Source organism: Furipterus horrens, unplaced genomic scaffold (assembly GCF_987537825.1).
Source record: "Furipterus horrens unplaced genomic scaffold, mFurHor1.1.pri manual_scaffold_3, whole genome shotgun sequence".
Lineage (NCBI taxonomy): Eukaryota > Metazoa > Chordata > Mammalia > Chiroptera > Furipteridae > Furipterus > Furipterus horrens.
Window position 1 is genome coordinate 169,044,216 of NW_028327173.1, and position 7,749 is coordinate 169,051,964.

Consider the following 7,749-nt stretch of genomic DNA (forward strand, 5'->3'; position numbering starts at 1 on the left):
AATAGTGCCTATTAAGTGCGTACACAATAAGCTTCAGTGTTAGCTATTATTATTGTTATCTTCACCTTTTTGGAGCTTATATTCATGGACATCTCTCATTTAAAATTTATTTTCCATTAGAAACTGACATATAAAAAAGAACATAAACACTTTGTTCACACTTTGTCCCTATCACCCTGTTTAAGAACTAAGCATTATATATATATTACCTCTGCTTGACTTTAGTCAGGCCTTGATATCCCATGCCCTGGAAGCCTCTAGACTCTCCTTCCTCCAACACGTTCTCTACTGTGCTCACAGTCTGTGAGAGATCCAGATTAATCCTGCCATAACCCTGATTGGAAATCTCCACCTATATGATAAAGTCAAATATGTGACAACAGGTCCTTCACATTTGACCCCCACTGACTCTTCCTGTTTGGTCTCTCCCACTCAAGACCAAAGTTCCCCTTAACATTTCTTAAGCATCCCTGCTCTTTGCATGTGTTGTCCCCTCTCTCTCTGGTCCTGTGTATTTCTTCTCTTCTTTACTCACTCCAGGAGGAGTACCATCCTTTGGTTCCCCCAGGCTCCCCGGCATCGTCCCAGTGGGATGTGTGTGAGCGTCTGTGTCCTCCCCTAGACTGGAGACTCCTGACAGCAGCCCCATGGCTGACTCACTCTCATCTGCTCCCAGTAAAGGAAAGGCGGCACTACCACACAGTTGTAGTTGAGTGTTAGGTGTGGTGGGGTAGTCATTCAGGGACTCCAACACCATCCTTTTCATGGGGAACTCACAGCTTATTAGCTGTGAAACAGTTGGGGAAGAGCACAAAGGTCATTAAGTGGGGCTCTCATTTTAAAAACACTCCAGCACAGTGTGATTTCCTTCACAGTGCCCAGCTTCTCCCTCCCAAGCCCCTTCCTGCTCCTTCCCCCTTCTTACTCATTCCTCATGAGGACTGGATCTTCCCCAGAGACTATGATGTAGAAAATGCAGTGACCATGTCATGACTCCAAGAGGCTTGTGGTTTTGGAGAAATGTGGATGCCAAGCCTGGCCCCAGACAGCCTAGGCTCTAGGAGCAAAGAGGAGGTTGCCAGGTGCTTCCAGAGCCAGGGCTCCTAGCCTGTTTTCATCCTGTCAGATGTATTTGCAAGGCAGATTCTTTTCATAGAGAGAGGGGAGCCTAAGTCTCCATTTAAGTAAGTTGGAAATAAACTCTGTGCTCAGATTCCAGGGAGATAGCTGGGAGTCTAGGGAGGGTGGTGGTGGGAGATGAGAAACACTAACCTCTAGGGACATTTTGAATTTTGCACTATGTTCATGTCTGACCTATTTTCTTAAAAAAAAAAGAGAGAAATAAAAGAAAACATATTTATATGGTAATCAGAAGAGCTGGGTTCCAGTACTGCAAACACCAATTACCAGCTTGCTCACCTTGGTCTCTCTGAACCTCAGTTTAATAACCACCCAGTCCTCAAACTCAAAGAGTAGGCAAAAGGGAGACCTTTGTAAACCAGACCAGCTGGATGTACTTAATTATTATTTACTCTTCATTCAGTTCATCTCAGTAGACAATAACTGATGCCTCTCTACTGGCCGCAGTGTGTGGGTCTCTGTTCAAGTGTGGGTGTGTATGTCTGGCCATGTGGGTCTGGGTTTGTGTGTGTGTCTGGACATATCAAGGTAGGGTGTGGGGTGACTATGAAGTTGACCTTTACAGGGTCTTTGCTCCAAGGAGCTCCTGGCATAGCAAGATAGGTAGCCAAGTGAACAATTTCTCTGTCACTTTTGAATTCTGCTAAGGGACAAATAAAGGAATGAAAAATGTGGCTGCACTGAGGCAGAAACATGAATTCAAACAGGGGTTTTTGCACTGGCCCCTCTGCTTGGAATGCTCTTCCCCCAGGACCCTCAAGGCCCACCCCCTTGCCTCCTTCGACTCTTTGAATAAATGTTACTTTCTCAAGCCAGCCTACTTGACCACTCCATAATAATAAATAGCAGCTCTACTCCAAACCCCCTAAACTCATCCCAGCTTTAATTTTAGCCAAAGCCCTTACTTTCAATAATAGTAGTTACCTATAATAAAGGTAACTTAAAGCGCTATATATTTTACTCACTTGTTTTAACTGTCTGTTTCTCTCATTTCCTTCATTAGAATGAAAGCTCCATGCGGGAAGGGACCACGTCTATTGTGTTTACTGCTATGTCCTTAGAACCATACCCGGCACAGAGTATACATGTAGTAAATATTTGTAAATATGGTGGTTGTAGGGTGGATGTTCAATGGTGGATGGCGGCAAAGCCATGGCCATGCCTGGGGAGGTAGCAGAGGGCCGAGGCTCAGCAGGGGACTGAAGGGGCCCTCCGTGAAATGGTGTCTGAAGGAGATGTGGGGGCAGGAACACTCCAGTGTGCACAGGAAGGAAGATGTGGCCTGCAGAAAACCTGAGATAGTTTGGGGGCTGTTCTACGTGAAATTCAAGCTCAGTGCCCATCCCTTCCCGCGGGTACTCTGAGCCTCAGAGCCTGTTGATATGGGGGAGGGAGATTCAGGGGCCCTGTTGCTTCGTTGGAATAAATGATGGTGGGCCCATTCGTGAGAACCAAGGGCCTGCTGGCGGTCCCTCGGCTAGGAGAGCGTGTGTGGCGTGTGTGTGCACGCACGTGCGCGCACACACACGTAGAAGGAAGGAGGCAACAGAAATCCCTGTGATGAGTGGCTGAACAGAGATGTTGTGTGAGTCTTGGAGAACGGATAGCAAGGATCCAGATAGAAGGCACTCTTAGGACCAAGGACCAGAGAAGAGGCCGAGCAGGCATTGCGGCTTGTCTGGGAAGGGCCTCAAAGGCCAGGCCAAGGAGTCGGCATAGAATCCTGGCGACCTGGAGCTGAGAATAGGAGGTAAGAGAGCAAGGAAACTATATTCAGGAAGAATTACCACTCGGGGGTTTTTACCAGTGTGAGCTGCCCAAAGGGGAGGAGGAGACATGCTCTCTGAGTCTTATAGACAGAGAAGGGGGACAGAATGGTCGTATCACTTTGGTAATTCATTCATTTGCTCTTTCACTTTATTAAGTACTTACTGTGTGCTGGGACTACGTGCTGGTATCTGGGGATGCAACAAGGAATCAATCCTTAACTTGGACCCCATGTAAGGGAGAGGGTACCCTAGGGAGGCTGCAGTTGTGCCCAGCTGAGAGATTAGAGTGGGATCCTTGAAAGAGGAGGCATATGAGTTGACAACTGAATGACGACCAGGGTTTTGAAAGTCAGTTAATCAGGAGCAGAGGAAGCTTTACTCAGGAGCTCCAAACAAGGGGTTTTCATTCACCCAGCCATTCTCAGAGAAGGTAGCCATGGCAGAGCAGGCAACATTTTACAGATAAGAAAATAAAGATCTTGGGACCAAGCCCAGAGAGAGTAAGTGCTCAGCCCCGGATCACCAGCTTAGAAACAGCAGAGTTGGGACAGGAGCCCAGGGCTGTCCGACTCCCAGCCAAGTGCTCATCCAGCAGGCTCGCAGCTGCCACTAGTTATTTTGGAGTTCCATTCGCTGCTGTTTACTAGGGTGCTGTGGAAGAGCCATTAGCCAGTCCCTAACCTCCAGGATCTTGATCTGCCCCTGCCTGACCCCTGAGAGGATCCAGCAAAGCAGTTCATGTCTCTCTGTGCCCTTCAGTTTCCTCCTCTGTCAAGTGTGGACACTGTGCATGCCAGTATTCCCCACCTCCAGTCAGCTGAGAAGCTGAGGATGTAGTGGGCTTGATCCTCCCACAAAAAAAAAGTGAGCTTTAATTTTTATTTTATTTTTTAAAGGGGGTTGGGGGTCTACTTGTACCACTAAAATGATGAGCAGGATGCTACTATGTTGCATCTACTGCAAGCTAACCTTCACTGAGCGCTTACCAAGTGCAGTGCTAACTGCTTTCTGTGCATTAATTCATTGGATGAAGTGCAGATTGGAAAACATTGGAGGGAAAACAATCAATATATATGGTCTGTAAAGATGATGATGGTAAGACAGCTTGCAAAGCTGTGTAATTAAATGATTCACATCTTGGAGAGTAACTGGGAGCTTTGCAGACTGTGTGCCCTAGCCCCTGGCACGACTCTGGGTCTTTGCTTCTTTCAGTGGAGTGGCCATCATCCTCAGAGCACAGGCAGCCAGCCCCCACCCTCAGCATCCCAACCCCTGGATGAAGTGTTAAGGCTCCAAGCAAGTCCAGTCCCAAGATTCCTATTCCGGAGCAGCTCGGCTGCGGCCCCAGGAGGGCAGCCAACAAGAGGCCCAGCTGCTTATCGCTCCCCAGAGACTCTCCAGTGGGCAGACTGTCTCCTCGGCTGCTGAGCCAAGCTGATAAAGAGGACAGACCCTTGTGTTTACTGTGGCTGGGAGAGTGGGGCCTCCTGGGGGCGGCTCTGTCTCCTCTGGGAACAAACTGTCTGTTTGCTGAGATACCATCACATTCCTGCAGCCATGGCCACCCCAGGATGGATGGGGAGGGGGTGAAGGGGTGGGGCTGGGAGTGGAGTAGGAAATATGACAGCTGCCAGCCCTCTGTTTCCCTGGAGCCCACACTGAGAAGGCCTGCACTGGACCCTTCAAGGAGTCTATGGTTTTCAGGCTTGATTGCTAAGCACTTCATAAAGGTCATTAATAATCAACGTGGGTACTTCACTCTAGAGTTTACAAAGTCTTTATCTTTTTTGCTCTTCCAGATAACCTTCCATTAAGTAGTCTGGGGTAGTAAATTTTCACAGAAGAGACATGCCTAGCAAGGCTGGAGCAGAGGCCAATGACCTGGCCAGACACTGGGGCAGGGTCTCTGCATGACCCTTACCTGATCAGACCTACCCATAGTAATAGCAAAAGCTTATTGAGTGCTTACTGTGTGGCGATCATGTCAAAAGCATGTTCAATATGTTAGCTAATTTAATCTTCATAACAGCCCTTCTGGGGTAGGTGTTATATGCCCATTTTATAGATGAAGACATTGAGGCAGAAACAAGTTAAGTAACCTGCCTAAAAATCACACAGGAAGAAAATGAGAGAGCTGGGATTTGAACCTCAGCAATAAGATTGCAGAAGCTCCAGTTGAACCACTGTGCTATATTGCCAGCCTAAAATTAGGAACTGTTGTATATATTTCTACCCTGCTTACAACTGCAGAGATAGCTTAGAAAGGGGAAGAACTGGCTTTGGAATTTGGCTCGGGTTCAACTCCTAACATTGATGCTAATGAACCCTGAGGCTGAACCTCACCTTGCTGGGCCTCAGTTTCTTCCTCTGGAAAGTAGAATAGCATCTGCCTTAGCAGAGATGTTGTATGTGAAGGGTCTGGCACACGTTAGGTTTTCATTAATGAATTACTATTAGTACTTTGCCAGCTGAGTCAGGGAGGTGGCCTGCCCAAAACTGAGACTTCAGAAGAGTATTTCTTAAAAGAGAGGCCCAATCATTCAGCTCTGAGAGCACAGAGGAGGGGTCATAACTAGTTGAATGGATCAGATGGTTTCATAGGAGGCAGCATGAGCAAGTGGTTGGGACTTCGGCTTCAGAGTTGGGCAGACTTGAGTTCAAATTCCGAAATACAGTACTTATTTGGGAGGTGGCCTTGGGGGATTGCTTAACCGCTTTGAATCTGCAAAATCAGAGCACTAATAAAACCTTCTCATAGGGTTGTGAAGAATGCATGAGATCATTTCGGAATGGGAACATTGGGCACACTGACAGGCACATAGTAAGTGTTCAGCAAATGCTGCTGCTGCTGCTATTATTTGTGGGGGTGGGACTGGAGTGTGGTAGACAGAATAGTGCCCCCTCTGTGTTGTAGTTCCTAGGCCCTGTAATTGTGTTAGTTTACATGGAAAGGGTGAATTAAGGTTGCTGATCAGTTGACCGTGAGATGGAAGATTATTCTGGATTATATGGGTGGCCCAAAGTAATCATAAGGGTCCTTGTAAGTGGAAGAAGGAGGCTGAGAGAGTTATTGTCAGAGTGATGTGAGTGAGAAGGACTCTAGCAGCCATTTCTGACATAGAAGTTGGATGAAGATGCCATGAACCGAGGAATGTAGGCTGCCTCTAGAAGCTGGAAAAGGCAAGGAAATGGATTCTCCCTAGAGCCTCCAGAAAGGTATGCAGCCCTACCAATATGCTTGTTTTAGCCCAGTGACACTCATTTTGGACTTCAGACTTCCAGAAGTATAAGGTTAATACAATTTGAGTTGTTTTAAGCCACTAAGTTTGTGGTAATTTGTTATAGCAGCAAAAGGAAAACTAATTGTGGTAATTTGTTATAGCAGCAAAAAAAAAAAAAAAAAAAAGAAAGAAAGAAAAAGAAAAAGAAAAGGGTGTACGTTGCTCTTTGAAGGACTGGCAGGATGCTGATAGGCAGAGGTGGGAGCACAACACACAGGAAGAGGAAACTGTGCACCTAAAGGCCCTTAGGCTAGAAAGCACAAGGCATTTTAGGGGACTAGTTGGAAACTGTGTGGTTCTTTGCAAAAATGGACATGATTCGCCAGCCTTGCCAGTATCCCTTTTACAATGTAACTGGGCGGATCTTCTGATTAAGAGATGGAGTCTATTTCCGCATCTGTTGGCCCTATAATCACTGCTGCTATTCTTAGAATCCCGCCACAGTGTATGACCAAGCCCAGGTGTGACAGGGGGCCTCTAAAATGGTCCCAGTGATCTCTACCTCCTGGGATTACCATACTATGTAATCCTCTCCCACTGAATGCTGGCTTGGACCTAGCGCCTTGCTTCTAAGGAATAGAATACAACAATAGACATGGGCTGGCAATTCATGATATTAGATTATGAAAAAACTTTGTGACTTCTTTCTCTTTCTCTTGCTGGCAACCTTTGAGGGATTCCAACTGCCATATCATGAGTGTCCTATGGGAAGCTCACATGGCATGGAAATGATGTCTCTGGTCAACAGCCAGTGAGGACCTGGGACCTGCCAAAAGCCACACAAGTGAGCTTTAGAAGCCGATTCTCCCCTGTTTGCACCTTGGGATGACTGTAACCCTACTTGATTCCTTGCTTGTACTCTTGTGAGAGGTCCTGACCCAAAGATACCCAGCTAAATGGTGCTTGGATTCCTGACCCACAGAAACTATGAGAAAATAAGTTTGTTGTTTTTAGTTCTGTGATTTGTTACACAGCAATAGATAACTAATACATCACCAGACAAGTGTGCTGGATGATTAGTGACATGTGACCCAGTCACTTTTTTTCACCCAGCTGACAGCCAGACAACTACCAGACATGTGAGTGAGGCCATCCTAGACCACCCAACCCCAGTTAACCTGTTAGCTGCTTGCAGACATGTCGGCCAAGCTGAGATCTGCTGAGCCTAGTTCAGATCAGAACTTCTGGCTGACCTTAGAATTATGAGCAATAATATAATTTGTTGTTTTAAGCTTCTCAGACTTGGGGTGATATTTTTTTAACGCAGAAATAACTGATATAACCTGCATAGCCAGAGGGTTTTATGTGCAGTAGGAACTGAGTCTGGATAGCAGGGTAGGGGCCTGAATGTGGAAGGCTTTGATGTCAGATTAAGGCATTAATTTGCTGGCAATAGGAGGAGGTATTGGAGCAGGAGAATAAGATTATGATCAGAGCTGTGGGTGAGGGTTTTCCTGTGGCAGCAGGGAGTAGCATGAATTCAAAGCAGTGGGATCATTTAGGAGCTTGCTGTCATGAGGCAGATGTGATGGAGCCCTAAAATGAGGTCGGGTGTGAGG